Consider the following 19,187-nt stretch of genomic DNA (forward strand, 5'->3'; position numbering starts at 1 on the left):
TCTTAATGTCTAACTCCTCCCAAATCTCCTCTGGAGTAAACCAATTATAAAAAATTTCTTTTCCTAAAGTCTGAGCCAGGGAGTGCATAAACCCTTATCATACACAAAACAAGTGTGGAGCATCTCTAGCTTGAGTGCTTTATGCTGTGCAGAGGAATGTAAATGATTCATGATAAAGACACAGGCAGATCACACTTTGTGTCACATGTGCCTACAGATGAGCAGAAGTGGAATCTCAAATGGTTTGAAAGCACATGAGCCTCTGGTGTGAAGGTGAAGGCTCACTTTGAGTTCTAAGATGCTGATGAAGAAGTTAATCCTTTTGAGAAGATGACCTGGAATTGAAAAACCAAAGAGAAAATTCAGCCAGTGCTTCAAAATATATGAGCAGGTCCTCATGCAGTGTAAAACACTTATCATTGTTAAAGGTATCTGCCTGTTGGCATCCGTTAAGGATGTGCTCAATCTGGTCATACAGCAATAGCCATATTACACCCAGAGACAGACACACCAAATTTGTACTAGTCCTTGGAATATATTCATCTTGGGATTGCTGTCACCCTCTGTCAGGGGAATGAATCAGTGGTACTGTTCATACTTTTCTGCTTTAGGTAACTACTCTTTTGATAATGAATCTTTAATGATAATTGCTCTTCTAAGGAGAGCGTTTTCCACCCTTGTTAAAGCAATACTTTCTTGTGGAAAAGTGCTTAACATTATTGCTTCAAGACTGGTGTACTTTTCCAATTGATAAAGATCTCCATGGACAGAAACCTGAAAATTTTGGCAGAGTGTCTAAGGTACAGAAGACAAAAATTAATTGTGAAGAAAGATGTATGAGGTGTTATTTCTGATGCTTTCTACAACATGTGACAGTAATGTCTTTTATCCTAATGTTAAACCTTACCTCAGCTAACATGCTATACTTTATAAAATGAGCAAGAAAATATCATTTTTTAACTTTATTCTTTTATACTGACATAGTATAAAATTTAAATAGTAGTAAAACTTCAAAATATTTCCTGTTTAAGGACAACCACAAACCATTCTATGGTTTGGCAACAGATATCTTTACAAACTGAACACAGTTATGGCAACCTTGAATGCAAATGCTTGAATTTTCCAAACAGAATTTAACATTTCTTCAGCATTAAGTCTTGGAGAAGCTTTTATGCCAGCAAAACCCAGTGAAGCTATGGTTAAAACAAACCCAATTTTGCAAAGTGGTTGAGTCACTATAAGTCCTAGACATGCAACTCCACATGTTCATCCAGCCTTTCAGGAACACACTCATCCTTTCTGTGCTGTCTGGAGGAGTGATAAATTCCTGTCAGAACTACATGAAGAGGGAACTCACATTTTTAAGGAAATAAATATAAATTGCAAACCAAAAAATTATCAGCAGAATGGCATTTTTTTATTCCCGGAACATAAAGGGTGGAAAGTTTGGGTCTGTACAAGACTTTAGGACTGGTGCTTCTTGTAAGTACCTGATTGCAATGTCTCCAGGTTTTTCTTTCAGCTAAAATGAGCTGTACTGAAAAGAAACAAACTGGGTAATGTGTGCCCAGATTTGATCCAGAACTAGCAGGAATGGGAAAGGAAATGAAGGAGTGTAACGGTGCATGTGGGCAGATCTCTGTGCAAGTGTGAGCATGAAAGGCTGCATCACAAATTCAGAAAACATGAAGCTACTAAACTAATCTGGCAACTGAAAAACAAGTCAGGGCTGTTTTGGGATTCATTTACTATAGGGAACAGAAATGGCAGAGAGGAATTAGTGTCCAGTAAGTTCCTTCCCCTGTCATTGCTTCAGGAGAAGATGCCCTCTGCATAAGCCTAAGGAAATGTAAATATTTTACCAGCAAGTAGTTCCATGACAGTTAGAGCCATGTGCAGGAACTGTTGCAGCATGTGCCTGAGATGTGACTCTTTCAGTGGAAGTCTATTTACAGGATGGAGCATGTGATTTTAATTGCAAGTATGTTCCTTCTTCCTTTTAAATTCCTCATGTTTTCGCATATACCATTAAAAGATTGTCATACGAGCTTTCAGTGCATTCTTTGGCATGTCTTCCAGAATGAGAGGAGAAAAGAATCCCTGTCAGTGCCAACAAAATCACATACCAAATATGAGAAACAGATAAGACAGCAGATTCAGCATGAGGCAGAGTGGGAGAAGTCAGATAAGAGGAGATCCAAACTCTTGGGCTTTCCACACTCCACTCATTCTTTTACAGGACTGACTTTGTTCCCTGTTTTCCCTGGGATCATCTTCCTAACCTGGCCTCACCTCCAGAAACTGGGAATTTGGCTCCATTACCTGGGAAAGCTCAGGAAAGGATCAAGAAGAGAATGAAGGATTCAGGAAGGGTCTTGTTGGCTTCAACACACACATTTGAAAAGGAAAATATTTCCGGGGACTGTGGGCACTAAATTCTGCATTTGGAAGTGCAGAGGAAACAACAGTGAAGGTTTCAAGGCATTAGGCTTAATAACACTCAATAATCCAGGCCTCTGGATTTATTTGCACCATATAAGCAAACTTAAAATGATTTTTCTATTAAAAAATTGACTGTATTTTTAATGAGCTCACTGTATATTTCAGTGGGAAACATTCACTGTCTCCTTTTTCCTGCTGCAGGCTGGTGGTATTTTTCTGCTCCAGGCTAGATCTATCTTGAAAAGGAGACACTCATGCTGCAACAAACAGAAGAAAAGATTAAAAAACAGACAAACAAAGAATTGCATAACTACAGTTTGGGTTTTGTCAGTAATTTATGGTAGCACTTGGTAGATTTGCACTTCTTTCTCATTTTAATGTATTTTATTTCTTAATCAGAATTGTTTCTGTTCTTGATTAATGTTTTAACAACATATTTAATTTTTGTAGGGCAAATTAAACCTCAAGGAAAAATAAGGAATATGATATATGCTTCACAGGACATTAAAACCCCTCAAACCACCCTGCCATTATAATTTCTTTATGTCAGCGTCTATCCACATTTTTCTGAACTTCTGTCATCATATTATCTTATTGGAAATAAGGAACATCAAAACTTAATCTAAACCGTAATATCCTGGTATTGGATCAGATCCAAACTCCCCTAAAAGTTGACAGGACATTGGTGTTGGGACCTACAAAGCTCAATTGTTGAGTAAAGCCACAAAGTTACATTTTATGTTCAAAACCACACAAATTTTCTATTCAGGAGTGAGAGAGATTATCTCACAGATTGTTCTAGTGAAATTACAAAAAAAATCTGTTTTTAAAAATCAGCATGATTTGACCCTGTGAGATGTGTAGAAGTATTATTTGAGGGTTAGAATCCATTCCATAATGAGTATGATCCTGTGACTTTGATCAATTTGAATTCTACTTTGTTGTTTTATTTCTACCATACCTTTCCTGATAAAAGCATTTAAATTTTCAGACCTAACTGGGAGGCAAGGGACAGATCAACCTAGCCAACATCAGCACAGCCTGCCCTTGGCAAAACTAAGAAAACTTCTCCAACTGACAGGATAAATCTGAAAAATTTCCTTTTTCACAGTCTTTGTGCTTTGAGGTGATATAGGAAGAGTCTAGAGGTTTCCAGCCTGAAATACCTCCTCATAAGCAGTTTTATAAAGGAAAATCTTCATAAACATCAATAATTCCCCATACTCATATTTTATGTAATTGCTTTTATTTGTATTATTGAGGATGCTGAGTGTCATGGCACATGGCTGGATGGGAGACCTGAGAGCTTTCAGGGAAATTACAAGAGTGGGAAAAGCTGCTGCAGAGGCCCTAAATTGTACTCTGGAAGTCACACATTGTGCATGTTCCTCCATGCACACCAGTAATGACAAGAGGTGTCTTCTTCAGCCGTGGTGAAGAGCCAGGAGCTTTCCCTGGGTTTGAAGTGGAACATCATATTCTCCCTGTAATGCATCTGTGCTTTAAATGGCTCTTGCTTCCAAAATCATGTGAGCTGAAAGTTCAGAAAGTGACATTCTCTGAGTGGTAGTAAATTGTTAGTGTGTTTGCTTAAACCTACTTGCTGGGATTAGCTCTGTCCCACTTTGTACGTTCTGGATTGAGGGTTAGACAAGGGTCAAGTAGGTGATTTCAACACTCTCTGATACAGGCTTACCCCCTCCAGTAAAAGGGAAGCTTTTCAACCAATCCAGTCTAATTCTTCCATCTCAAACTCTGCTTTGTTTTGCTTGTGTGTGTAAGGAGGTTTGAGGGCAAGAGGGCACAATTTTAAACCCCAATTCTCAATTCCATAACATCCATCATTATCTGTCTATGTGAGGCTATTATTGCCTTCCTCACAAAGCCCACTGTTCAAATATACCCAATTCTCCAGAAAAAGCCATGCTGAACTGGACTGTGCCCTTGTTGAAACTGTTCTAACTCTCTCACTCATGTGCACACTTATAGTTACAGGAAAGGAAAACACTCCTACCTTTGGCTGGGATTATCTAATGGCCTCCAAAACTGAGAACATAAAACCCACAGAGACATCACAGGAAATAAACATGCAATATCTAAACTAAGTAACCCTGTCCAATTTTTTAAAGAGCAAACCTCACCCTCACCAAAATTTTTATTTGGTGCCAGTGAAGAACATTGGCTGTGAGCAGTTGGAAGGGATGGATAAACAAAGAGGTAGGCACAGACAAACACTAACCTTTCCCCTGTTACTCATTTTAAAATCAGATATAAGTCTCACTATAAAGAAAGTATGCAAAATGAGGAGGTTATAAAGAATTCATCATTATAGCCTTACATTTTATTAGATCATTTCTTTGGCCTGAAATTAGCAATGGATCATAGTGGGTCTTTTATAATATAAAAAAAAATAGTTTTATTCAAGTGACACAGATAAAACTTGCAGTGCCAAGGTATATTTTCTTACTGAGGTTCTTCTTTAGGTATGCTGAGGAAAGTAACTGTAAAACTTAGTTGTGTAGTCTACACAAAGCAAATTCTGCATGGATCTTTCAGGTTCACATCAGGCACCATGGTTTAAGTTTATTCTTTTAACCCCAATGCCAGCTCCTCACCCTGATTCCTCAGTTTTGTTCTCTCAAGGTTTCATTTATGTGCTGTTTCCTTTCAAACAGATTAAAATTTCCAGTTGGTGAGGGAAATATTAACCTTAAATTAATTTGTACTAAGGTTTAGCTTACTTTCTTGTCCTAAATAGAAAAAAAAATTAAAAGAAGAAGGAAATGGAAAGGAGAAGGAAAAAGGGAAAAGAAACATGACCTTCCTAAGCCAGGGAGATCAAAAATACACAAGCCACCTCTTTGGAGGTCAAACTGAAAAGATTGACTGGTCCTCAGAGTAATGTGGTGGCCCCTCGACATTTATGGTAAGTAGTAGCTGAGGGAGAGAATTGAATTCTGACCTTCCTAATTCAGCAACAGAGGTAAGAAGTCATCTCCAGCACAGTGGAATTACAGAGCACATAAAGGAACTCCCCCTTCAACATTATTTATTTGGTGAACTCTCTCTGTATCCCAGAAAAGGCTACAGCATGCTTATTTTGCAAAGGGATCATGTTGTTTAGTTCCAAAGCAAGCACATTAGAAGAATTCCACATAGACTTCATAATAAATCCACCCAAGGCCCAGCACCCAGTTGCTGTTGTGTACAGGGCTTTTTATTTATTTAACCGCCTAAAAAAAAATTGCACACATAATGAGAGAATGTCCTTCCCTTATGAGAGGAGAGTTCAATAGTTTAATTTTTGTTAACCAAAATCCCTTGTACTAAGGTAAATTACATTGCATTTTCTATTACTAGCTCTGTTAATTGTCAGGCAATAAGAGTTTATGCACTCATCCAAAGCAGCAGAGAATTTCCCATAATGTTACAAAATAAAACCTGACAAAGCACAATAATCTTTAGTTTATTGATGTGCTGCTAGGCTGTGGAAAGAATCAGATCTGTAATGTGCTTTTGGTTAGGAAATTGGGGCCTAGAAAGATATACTGGGGACAGCAGAGGAATGTCATGTTCCAAAAATTTATATACATATCCATGTATGTGCATAAACTAGGGGTATTTTTCCCAAGGAAAATGATGATGAAAGACTTTAACATCAACAGTAAAGGTTCAAAGACTGAAAGAATAGCAAACAAAGAAAGTAAAAAGTGTGTGAATGCAAACAGAACTTGTTGGTTAGTAGTGTTTCAGGTAAAAAGGAATGTGGAAAAAAAGACAATGTGGAAAAAAAGGAAGGACAATGCCCAGTACCTTGAATAAGATGTTTCACTATGTTCAGGTTGGCCCAGACATATATAGTGAGTAAATTTATCTCTAATAGTCCTGAAAGCACATCAATTGTACCTTTGTGGACCCAAAGCCTTCTTGGCTTTAACTAAACAGCATCCCTTCAATGAAAGATAGAAAAACTCTTAGGAAGGTTGGAAATATTATTTCAAATCAATATTTAAAATAAGTGAGGATTTGGGAAATTCAGCTTTTGGAGAAATGCCGAAAGAAAACCAAAGAAATTAATGGACTTTAAATTCCAAGCTCATGTTTGACTCCAAAAGAACATGTAGACACATGAATAGGGAAGGTTCTGACCTTCTTTAGTGGCTTCTTTCAGGATCTTTTGTGATATGAGACAGCAAAGTGCCAGCTGTTTCTGGCACCCAAAGTCTGTGTCCACCATATTGACATTTTTTTCTAGTTTTAATAGAGAAGATTTATGCCTAGAACAACAAAACAGGGGTTTTTTTTCCATTTTCATAGGAGAGGATTAAAGGATACTTGATTTCTATATCTGCTATGATTTGGTGGACAGCTGTGCATTAAGAGGAGGTTCTTAGCAATGCAGAAGAGGCTAAAATTTGGAGTTTTCCTGTATACTTTCTACTAAGAACCAGCATGACTCTTGCCCTTTAACAGGCAATGATGGAGCATGATAATGTACATTTCTGCTTCTCAGAGCATTTATTTTAATTACAAGGGCTTATAAACAAATAGGGAGAGGGAATGGAGGAAGGAAAAGGGGGGGGGGGGTGTCTATTGTCCTGATTTTGCATTTAGAAAGTAAAAGAGAAACACAGAGAGAGAGATCCTCTACCTTGCATAAAAGATGGCAAGGTGATAAATTGGTGCTCTCAACTGAAATTGATTACTTTGTGTTCCTATCCAGTTCATACAGCAGCAACACAGATGCTCTGAAACACAGTAATGACACATTGGAGAAAAACCAATCAGGTTGGTCTGGTGGAACATTTTTCCCTTTCTCTCCCACTGGCTCAAAGGGTAAACCACCATGTGCTCTGCCTGCACAAGGGAAGGTACACACACACCCAGCACCCCCAAAACTCCCACTTGGAAACTTTTTAGCCAGCCTAAGGACATTAAAATATAAAATGATGAAAATTGGTGACTTTTTTTTCTCTTCTGTGCCTGGATACAGCTCTAATACTCAAAGGGAGCTGCTTAGGTGGCAAAAGGTTGAAGTAAAATCTAGTCACCTTCAGGCAATTATACCTGACATAGTGCATAGAAAACAAGAAACAGGGCATGATTTATCAGCCTTCCAGATGATACATTCAGGATTCCAGATGATACATTCAGATGCAATGGGTATCAGGTTTTAAAATAATAATTTGGACTTCCATAATGGTTAATCTGCTTTGTAACTACCATTATTTCATCTTTACTAAGCTGCGAACTGGCTGCTCTCATGGCATAAGGTTTATGACTACTAGGTTTTTCGATAAAAGACAGAATCCTGCTCACATGCCACAGGATTGGTTTTGGGATAGGAAAAAAAAAAAGAGAAAAAGTGCTGAGCAATTTATTTCTTCTCATTTGTCAGATCTCCATGTACTGAATGTGTAAGGAGAGATGCCAACATGATGGACCATTCAAGAGCTGGAGGACATCAGAATATCACCCTAAATTTCTACTTCATATAAGTAGACTTTAGAACTAGGGAGAGAATGAAGGAAGGAAGATGAGATTTAGTGTAATTATTCAAACTTATAAATGTTATGAATTTCCAGAGTTATCCCTCTGGTAGAAATGTTCTCTTTAGTGTCAACCTACTCTCTCTTTTCTTCATTTGGCTTTAATAAAGATGATCAAATAAAGTCAAGAGCCTTTCCTAGAGAAAGTCAGCCAAAGGACTGAGTCCTCTTTACCCTCATACATTGCTGTATATGCCGTGATGTCTCCCCATTTCTGCTGATTTAAATCAGTTCAGTCTTTGTCTCCAAACCTTTCATCCTGGCAAAGGAAGGACAGAAGGCCTCAGATACCTTTGATCACCTATGAAAAATGCCTTGTAGTCACTGCAACTTGTCCAATCAAGCAGTCTCAAACCAAAGCTGTTCATAAACTTCAAGCAAAGGAGAATCAGAGTTGTCCTTTAAAAGGAAGTCTTTCATTTAGCAGTGACTGTATAATTTAGATGAATGGAGCAAGCCACATAAAATTACACGTACAAAAATTTAAGTAGACTCTTGTTGAGGTAGTTTTCTTACATTTCCCTATATTGTATAAAATAATAAATTATTTGAATAGTTCTATTATCTGTCCTTAACTGAAACGTACAGTGCCTGTCCTAGTTCCTCAAAAAGCTTGTTAATATGCAATCACCTAGTACAACTGCTAAGTTTTTAAAGGTCACCTATGTTTTATTCATAAAGGGTGGTTTTCTGGAGGGAAAAAGGTTACAGTGTCATGTAATATCATATTCTGATAGAGGCTCAGCTTCAAAAATGTATTTCCTAACAGTTTGTAGTGAAGAAAGGTACATTTGTTTGGGAGCTCTTAGTTTGACTGAGATCTGCCATGTTCCACAAATTGTTTGCTGTGTGGGAACAGGACATCATTTCTCAGACATATTTAAAATATTTAGACATTACTGGTGTCTCTCTTGTTTGCTTATTACCCCAGTTTCAGGACAAGAGTTATAATGGCCTGATTGCATTTGTTTATTTCCATTTAAAACACTATTTTAAATGATACCAGTGGGAAAATGTGAACAAATTTTGGGACTGGAATTCAGTATAATAACTACAGTCTAGTGGAAAAATCATGAGCCCCGAAGTAATGGGTGGCTGTTCAAGTTTTGACATCAAAGTCTTATCTCTGTGGCATCTGTCTCTGTGGTGAGGTTTCTTCTACCTGCTTTATTACAATGGAATATAGGGTGTTCATAAGTACCTCTTTCACATGTTTCATAATATATTGAGCATTTAACTTTCATTCAAGAATAAAATATCAAATCAGTGCTATCTCCAACATATGCATTAAATGGCAACTGTTGTCTTTATTCTAGAAAACACAGTTCTGTCTCTCACAGCAAAGCAGAACATTACTGTGTAGCTCAGAGCCAGGCTATAAATTACTTTCCACCCTTCCCATGATGCAGCAGCTTCCATCAGGATAAAGATCCAAGCCTCTGCACCAAGGCTGCCTGGTACAAAGCACTAAAACAAAATTTTGCAGAAATACTGATCCATAAGACAGAAACAAGTGTTATGGTCTCCACAAAACAGACACTAACTTTCAAGGAGGAGTATGATGGACATATATTTTATTTATTTGTCCAAGTGTCCCTTTTTTTGGTTAATCAGCTGATATATACTTTCCTTTGGGAAGGATTCACCAAAATGAATCAATGAATTCGGGTTTTGTTGCAGATTTTTGTTTGCCACAAAATGGGTGTTAAGGCTGACTATTAAAAGCAGTTCATATAGGGAATGTGACCTGAGTGAGTTAATTGGCCTATTTTAATGAAAAGCTCCCGATATGAAATTTCCAGCACTACTGGCAAGGGTGCCAAATTCAGCGAGGTTATGAAAATAAATGTGAACCCTTCAAAACACTTGAAACACAGGCAATTGATGTAATAAAACCATTTTGCTTAGGACAGAGTAAGCTGACTGTTGTTATTCACTCTGTCTCCAGCTGAACTCAGAGCTAAAAGCCACTTTACTTGCTGATCTGGAGATCTGCTGTATTATTAGCATTTTATTCAATTTTGGGAAACGTGACATTGCATTTGTAAGTGGATGTTGAGGCTCAGCCTTTTTCAAATGGACGAGGTCTTTGGAGTTATTAAATTATTGAGGAAACAGTTTGTCCCAATTTTCAGACCTAACTTGGCTTACTAAACAAATTTCAATGTAAATAAGGTTCTAAATCTATGCATTCATTAGTACTGTTTAACAGCAATGACATTTCTTTGGCAAGAAAGCTTTCTTTGAGAGCCTATTTAGCCTCAGGTCACTTTAGCTGAGGCCCCAATGGCAAAGAGAGAGAAATTTTAAAAAGTGTTCATGTCAATAAAAGTTTTGTTTTCACTTTTTATTTAATGGCCCAGTACAAAACTTTAGTTTGGCAACTGATGGAAAGAAGAGGGCCAGAATAAAGAATGCATAAGGCAAAATTGTATGAAATTTGGGGTGAGAAAAAAAAAAAAGCTGCTTTATTCTATGTTTTTATTTCCCATACCAGAACATCATCTTAGCCGTGACAAAATTATGTCAGCTGGAAGGTACAGGCCAAGATGTGGTAGCTTTGATCAGAGTCACCCTGAGTGTACACACAGGGTATGTACACAGCCAGACATGCTAACCTTGCACAAGGGGGGTTGTTTGTGTGTCGTGATCCTTCCCACTCCCTGCCATCTGCCTCATGTCCAGCAAAGAGTAACTCATTACAAATCAAAAAAAGAGCTGCAGGGCTGCTGGTGGCCCCACCAGTGTCACAGAGCTGTGGGTACTGGGAGTGGAGTGGCTTCTGGAAGACCACTGAAGGATATTTTGGGAGGGGTAGAAAGCATTTTGGTGATAAGACTGCAGGTGTAATTCTCTACACAGTAGATAATCTTCTCATGCTGCAGTGGAAGTGTGCAAACACCCAAGGATGTAATTTTGGTGATTTGCAGTGAGGTCTAAGAGCAACTCCATACTTCAGAATTTTCCCCCCACAGAAAACTCAATTATTTTAAGTTTCCAATGAGTGGGAGGATTTTATCCTATAATTTTCCTTTCCAAACTTCTGCAGAGTGTGTGGTCATTGCCACTGCCATTTTTTCATGTGACTTGCCTTATGCAGTTCACCAAGTTCTCTGCCTCTCCAGGTGACTGTAAAAGTTGAAACGCTATTCAAATAGCCACATTGCAGCTCCTTGACAAGGGTAGCATAGATAAATAATCTGCTACATATTTCATAAATATACATAGGTATGAAATTTTGGGTCACAAGAGAATATCTTTCCAATGTGTGACCCGTCACTCAGAAATGCTGAACTTCTGTCTCTTTTCCTCTAATACTTGTGTGATCTTTAATTTATTTTTCTTTAAAACTTTAGTTTTAACCTTTAAACTGCTGTGGTATGGAAAAGAGCTATTTGAATTCAGAAAAGTAACAAGAGATTAGAGGCCAAGTTCAGACTAAAAATCAGGCATTCACATTCCATCCCTAAAAAACATGTCCTATTGGTATTTTCAATGCATTTCTGGGTTCATAAATATCTTTGTGATTCAGTCTCAAACAGTCAACTTTTTTGGTGAAATATACAAACAAGAACCAAAAAAGCTTGATGGGGCTAGGGGTAATCAGGCCTAGTGGAAGGTGTCCCTGTCCATGGCAAGGGGCTTGGAACAAGATGATCTTTAAGGTCCCTTCATTGCATGATTTTATGAAGAACAAGAACAATTATTTGAATTCACATTTATCAAGGTCACACTAGCAAGCTAATTGCTGGACTAGTCTTCATTTTTGTTATTAGCTGGTTGAGGGGTAATATTGATGAATATTAGGGCCCTGAGACCCAAAGAGTACAGTCCAGCCCTGGGTTAATGTCTTTTACCTCTCAGTAGTGAAAGCAAAAAATATTTAAAGCATGAGCTGCTACCTCTTCCTTATGAAAGTTTTTTTGTCCCTTTATCTTTTCTTTTCTCTTCCTGATTGAGAAGCCAAGTGCAGAGCCCATGGCTGGCAAGCGATGAAGGGAAAAAGCAAAAATAATGGAAAGATCTCTCCAGGAATGTTTGCTTCACTATATTTTCTTTCCTATAACTAATTATTATGGCTGGGCAAAAAAATAAAATATAACAAAACAAAGCACAACAAAATCCTGGATGTGCATTGGATTCCCAAGTTTTCTAGGAGCCAGAATTTTAGGTACATGAAGAGGAAGAAGAAATTATCCTCTTCATCACTCAGCCAAAACATCAACACCACACTTGCCAGTTATTGTCCACCGTGCTGGCCTGATTGACGCACGAACCCATAATTCCCATCCTGCTCAGAGCGGAGCACACACACACTTCAAACAAACTATTCCCTGGTGCTTGGCTTTATCAGTGACTCAAAACAACCACTGTAAAACAGGGCAGTGGAATTTCCCCCTTAGGCACAGCTGTGCCCAGGGTTTTATGTGCCAGCCCCCAGTGGGACTGGCAGAGAGGGACACAGGAGCACAATTTCCAAGTGCTGCCACAAGGCTGCTACAGCTCCTCCAGCTTCCCTCCCCTCATCTTCCAGAGCTGCTCCTTAGCTACAGCAGTGGATGAAACCCTGGAAATGACTTAGAGCTTCGTGGTTTTCCACAAATCCAATATTTTTTCCTCTGTCACTCCAGCAGGGTACTCTGCACTTTCTGTGTGACAGCAGTTTTCTTTCCCTGTTGAAGGTGATGAGATTTCTCCAGGTGAGGGAACTGGTGCAACCACAATTTATGGATGGCACCTATAGCTTTCAATTTCAGGAGAAAGTCTAAGACCTATAAAAGTAGTTTAATTTGTTGTTTTGTTTTGGTTTTTTTAATTATAGTAGTCCATGATTTTAAAAATTTTAACAGGGGAGAGGAGAGAAAGAACAGTAATCCTTCCTTTCCTCTGTGAAACATGTGCCCAAATATCACAAGAAATGTACTTCATTTATATTCCTGACTTACAACATCATGGCCATAGGAGAGTAAAAGATGAGATTTCTCTGGAGAACTTTGACTTTAGCTTACCTCATGAATCTGAGCAAGTAACCTCTGTCTGAGCCCAGCCTTTGGATTTACCACAACATTTACCAGAAAATGAACACAGCCTGAGATTCAAGCATGGATAAATATTAGAAAATTTGAGATAAAAATCCAAAGGTGAAAGTGGACTTATTTGCATGTTCCCACATTTCTGACTATACTGAAAACTCTGCAATAGCTTTTCTTCAGCTTTTCTTCATGTGTCTTACAGTAGAAAACCTAAATCCCTGAAAAATGCTTTTTTTAAGATGTGCTCCAGGTTTTTGTGGATGCTGAGATCAATAAGACCTGCTGTCCTTTAAATGAGCTGTCTGACTGCATCCTACAACACAGGGGCCACATGCAAGGCACAGCCACACAAACCACACTAAGTGCCTCCTGCCTGTCCTTCTGGACTGTTTTCCAGAATAAAAGCATTCAGATAAAAATGTGTAAATATATAGATCTTTATCTCAAACCATTTGTGTCTGCTTTCTGCTCATTTTAACCTTAGGAATTTCAATGCTACAGCATACAGGATTTTCTGTTCTCCATGTACTATTAAAAAAACTCCCAAAAACCAAAAAAGAACCCAAACCAAATCTAAATCAGCCCATACTTTTTAAAAATGGGTTTCTGTAATGTGGCAGAAAACCATTGCAATGAAGATGCTCTTTTAAAATCCTTATTAATTATTATCGTGATAGACATTTCCAAGGAATTTCAATTTCAGAAGCCTCTACGGTCAACTAATAACTTATTAAATATTACTCAGTCATTAAATATCTTCAGTTTAAAAATGAATATTTAGGGGATAGACATCTGGTAATATGTCTTAATCCTATTTTTAGATTAGATCCTCTTAAGAAATTCCCATATGCTTTTAGATAAAGCTTGAACCTTGCTAATCTTTCTGAATATTCTCTGCCTGCTGCTATGTACACAAGAGCCCCTAAAAGCTGTACTTAGGGGTTGTGTTTAGGTTCAGATTTCACGAGGTAATTGCACTCCCTCATTTTCATGTGTTTTAGCACTAAAACCACAATGAAGGAGGAGGTGGAAGGAAAAATCAGGGGGAGTCCAACAGTAATGCTTGCCTATTAATGAAATTACCACAAATGGACTAAAAGTCAGAATCAAAAATAACCCTGACATTAATGGACTTCTTATTTGAACCAATTGGATAGCAAACTGCTCCATGTGTTGGGACTAACTAACAAATATATGATTAAATTTAATTCCCAGCATTTAAAAAATGCTTGGAGTGATCTCTAATATAAACCAATGGTTGGTGGAGAGTGTCTTTAGCAATGTTCCCGGGTTTTAACAGCATTGCTTTATCTAAATATATTTCTTAGAGTCACAAACCCTAAAAGGTATAAAATAAAGTAGATTGAGATGGATTAGGTTAATTAATGGGTATGAACTGGCCTTTCACCTCAACAATTGTAGACAAGTTCAACCTAAGAGCTTAAATCAGAGTTTGCTGTTCTAAGCTCTAGTAGACATTAATTCACATCATATAATTTGGCAGAGTTGGCCCAGAAATGAACTTGCCATGGATTTGACCCTCCAAGTCAGAGATGGGGCAGCAAACAAAGGAAAAAAAAAAAAAAAAAGAGGGAGGAAAAAAAGGAAGAAAATCACAATGTGTCCCAGCTGCTCCCCTGACTTATGGATAAAATCAGAGCATTTTGAGGGTTTACACACATGGTCAGGACATGCATTTTTTGTAGAGATGAACACTTGGGACCCAAAATGCAAAACAAAGCATTGAGGAGAGTCATGGGACATTGGGGAGTTTCAGCTGGAGACTGGATTTTAGTGCACTTTTGGGGAGACTGTGGCCAATGTGTGCTTTGAGCTCAGACTGATGGATTTGATGTGTCCACACAATTTCTATGCATTTACAGTGACACAACAACAGCTTTGCAAACACACCCAGCCACACAGGAGTTACAGCATCAGACCAATTTCTCTGCTCTTACTTGCATGCCTGCAGCTCTGCAGGGAGTCACACACATAGAAAGGGACCAGAAATAAATAAACTGCATTAATCCTTTTGTTTTGTTTTGTTTTTATTATCTACCTGGAATTCAGGCATGAAACCACCAGATCATTATTCACTGATAACTGCACAGGCAATAGCAAACTGTTCCATGAATAAATCTCTTCCCTGAATAAAGCCACGGCAGCCGTAATACGCATTTAATGGATTTATCAGTTTTACATTAAATACCTTTTATTTGAAAGCACCAATTAATTTCATAGATGTCCCCTTTAGGTCTAGGCAAGACAGTTCATGGTGGTCTCCTGACTTCTCCTGGGGAACAACGAGGGTTTGCAGGTGTCCTGAGAATCCACCACATTTATTTGGTTATGATAAGCAAACACAGAGAGCATCACACCAGGAAAAGCAAATGTGGGAGCCCACATGTCTGTCACATTCTTTCCTGGAGCCCCAGTTGAACTCCGAGGATAAAGACCAGCAGCAGGACCCAGCCCAGAGCACCTGTGGGATGGGAGGAATCCAGAACCAGTGAGGGTGGAAGACAGATTTAAGGGAAGTCCTCTGTCAAAAACCAAGCCAGAAGAATGAGATGGAACACTCCTCCAGGCCTGCAGGACAGCAACAGTTATTAGCAAATATTTGCACATCTGACCACAGGATTATTCTCTCACAGCTAATATGATTTTTTTTTCTTTTTCAGACCTGGTTGCTGGAATGTATATCACGGCTTTTTCATGAAAGTTTTGGTTTTAAAGGAAAAAAAAAAAAGAAAAGGAATGTAGAGTTCTAAATATAGGTTTGTGCATTTGTAATTGTGTTCAGAGACCAGCAACCATCGATAGCCTCACAGCCTGGCTGCTTTTAACTTTTGACATACTGTAGGCTCTGTGTGGAGACCAGCTGTAGGAAACACCCTCTATTTCTATAGATTTTGAATATGCAATAACAACAAAATGAAGGTATGTAAGAGACTGACAATGTCTGGATAATTACTGCAGTTTAATCTGTCAAAATGCACTGCTTTAATAAATTTTTGTTAGAAAATAGGGCTGGGCTAGGAAGAAAAACATGGAAAAATTCATTATTTCCTAGTCTTACTTTTCCATCTCATTCTGCAGACTAGTTTATGCATTAATAATGTACCAGAGTTCTTTCAGTGCTTTCAATGGACCTGCACCTTAGAGGGAATTTCAGTATGAAATTCTGTTAGTTTGCCATTTTTCAGCCAACTTAAATTAAATTCAGCCAACAACTGTTTTACAGTTCAGTTAATATTCTTCAGCTTTCCTGTTTTATTCACTATAATTCTGTACTTGTCTATTTTTGTTTGTGTCTCAGTTCCTCTTCTCTACACCCTTTCCACTCACGATAGGGTTCAGAGATGCCTGTGAAGCTCATGCTGTCCTAGAAAGAAAGATTCCCCCAAAATCAGTCTTTTCATGGGGAAGATGAAGTCTGCAAAAAGCAGGATAGGTTGTGGAACTGGAGAGAACAAGTATGCAGAGTTTTCATGCTGTCACCAACTCTGAATAACTGCATTCCCAGAAAGAAGACATTCTCCTGCCTCATTACACAGTGCTCCTGCTGATCAAAAGAAAGCTAGAGAGATATTATCGATGTATGAAGCCACTCTGCCCTTTTCCCTCCTCTTTTTTTTTATTAAACATGGCATTTTTCCAGTTTGCTGAAATTCTCTCCTTGACCTGGGTTACTATTCACTAGTTCTGCAAAAGCACAAGCTAAATCTGTACTGCTAAGGTTTTGCATTCCCGGCCTCAGGAGCAAAAAAAAGAAAAAAAAAAAGTTAAAAAATCAAAGAACACCAATACTGGTGAACTATCAAAACCCAAAGTCAGCTCAGGTGAAGGCAGAAATCCAGGTCAAAGTCTTGTCCCACTGGACTCTATAGTGTAATCAGAGTAGAAAGGTCCTAAAATACCAAGATCACTCCATTTTACACTCCAAGTGAGTGAGCAATTAGAGAAAGATCCATAATCGCAATATCCAAACACAAATTTCTCACTGAAACTTTTCACTGGGGACTATTGGCATTCAATTGTGATTGCTCTAAGAAGTATTTCCCTGTGCAAAGTGAGATTCCTGTCTGGATGAGGTTTCACACTTGACATGCACTCTGGGATCTATTTGCCACAGTGTGCTGTAGGCAAAGCTCCTCTAAGTTGCAACTGGGCTGATTTTTATATAAATACTGTATTTGGCATCTATAACAAATTTCACAAAGAATGAATAATCTATATGAGTGGGAATGAGAACTAGGAAAAGCACTGGCTACTGATAAAGGGCTGCATGGCATGAAAAATTGGGTCATTGACTTCTGGCCTTTGACAGTCTTGAGGTTAGATCTGGCTTACATCACAAGTGAAATAATCACAGGGGTTTTGCTTCAAAAATTAACACTCAGTTTGATTGGTTTTGACAGAAATAGCACACAGATGCCAAGGACCAAGTCAGACAGAACTGGGTTGTTTGGTGGTGCATCTGTTGATGCTTCATTCTTTCATTTGCCCTGAGCCAACAACAACAAAAAAACCAACCTAGTTCAGGTCTGTGACAAAAGAAAATATTGATAGAGATAAGATTTTTGACAGTATCTGCAGTATATAGAATGCAAATTGTAAATAAGTTGGTGGGACATAGCAGGGAAATATACCATTTTTACAAAATAAAACAAAATTTACTTTCAGATTAGACCAGTCTAAAATCTGCCTGGTATAAAAGTCACCTAATCTCACTCTGACATTCTACTTGTTTGATATGATCTAGTGAAACTACAAACCTCAAAGTCCTGTTAAAAGCCAAACTTTCAATATTTGTGTGGTCTCAAAATCAGAAAATATCTGGTTCGTCAGTCAGAACACATCTTTTGTCATAAATCATGGGAGACATTGGATAAAAAAAGCAGAAGTTCTTGTGAGGATTTTAAACACATTCTCCTGCTTTTAGCCGGATCCAAATTGCCATCAGGATAAGAAGTTTTTCTCATGGTATTTCAGCCACCACGTCTGCTCCAAACAGGAAACGCTGAAATGTGTACAAATAACTTCATAAAAAATAATTTGAGGCACCACAAATAAAGAGGAAAACATTACACTAAAACTTTCTCATCCTTTTAAATGACTTGAGCTCCATGAGAATGAAGTACAAGGAGCTCCCACAGAACAGCTCCCTGCTCCTTCTATGGAAGTCCTCAAACGTGACCTCATGGAAGGTTGAGGACCCTGTTAATGCTGAAAGGAGGGGTTCAAATCCCTCCTGCAGATTTAGTCACAAAGGCAGGGGGAGTTTAGGTAAAATACTCTCAGGGCCTGAACTTCTGAGCCAAAGGAATATCCATTAGATGGGGGAAGTTAGCAATGTAACTGCTTAGTAAAAAAAAAAAAAAAAAAAATGGCTCTGGCCTCAGTTGTACTTTGAGAAAATCTGAAAGAGTTTACGAGACTGGCACTGACTTCCTGAGGAGCTGGGAAAAGCAATCTGCTCATTCCCAGCAAGACTGGAACGTTTCATCCAAACAGCAAAAATACAGCCTGTTGCTGTAACTACCATACTTTTATTTTATTTAAATTCAAAATACTTTGCATTATGCCAGAACTAATAAAACTTTAGCAAATGTTTCACTGTAAGCCCTCAGAGATGGAACCAATTCTTTTTGGTTTTGGTTTGTTTTATTGTTGGATCACTACTATAATAGGAGATCTCTCAATAGTTCCAAGAAAAGATCTGAATTTTTCAGGGTTTCTCACCAGACAGTAATTAGGGGCATAGTGCCAAAAAGACCCCTAATAACTCTCTCTGTTTAGAAGCCTGGCTATGACTTAAGTGATAATTTTTAGATGTGGAGGTGGTGATCAATTTATTGATTCTAATCAGGTTCATAGTGAGAATAATTATGGGGGGATGTTCCCTTGTGTGTTTTTGCTGATATGTGTCTCACATCAATTCCAAAGGGTGCCCCTGAAATAGAGAAGTGAAAACTAAACTAACATATATTCATTTTCCCATGTGGACATTAAATGAAAACACAAAAACATTTGGCTGAAATGTGCTATGAGACCCTCAGAGCTTTCCAGAATATCCTGTGAGTCTGAATGGAGAGCTCCATTAAACAAAAAACAAAAAATACCAAAAAATAGTTTCTCCTGTGCAAGACAAGGGAAATTG

At 38.2% G+C, this 19,187-nt stretch overlaps 1 long non-coding RNA gene across 1 annotated transcript in view; it reads right to left on the bottom strand.

The window, feature by feature from the left end:
* The window catches only part of LOC135280667 (uncharacterized), a 26,514-nt gene continuing 7,327 nt past the window's right edge, over positions 1 to 19,187 (bottom strand). Inside the window, exons 3-4 of the long non-coding RNA XR_010347542.1 lie at positions 2,596 to 2,699; positions 1 to 335 (exon numbers count right to left, since the gene is read on the bottom strand). This is a non-coding gene — a long non-coding RNA (uncharacterized LOC135280667). The remainder of the gene's footprint in view (positions 336 to 2,595; positions 2,700 to 19,187) is intronic.

This window comes from Passer domesticus, chromosome 14 (genome assembly GCF_036417665.1).
Source record: "Passer domesticus isolate bPasDom1 chromosome 14, bPasDom1.hap1, whole genome shotgun sequence".
NCBI lineage: Eukaryota > Metazoa > Chordata > Aves > Passeriformes > Passeridae > Passer > Passer domesticus.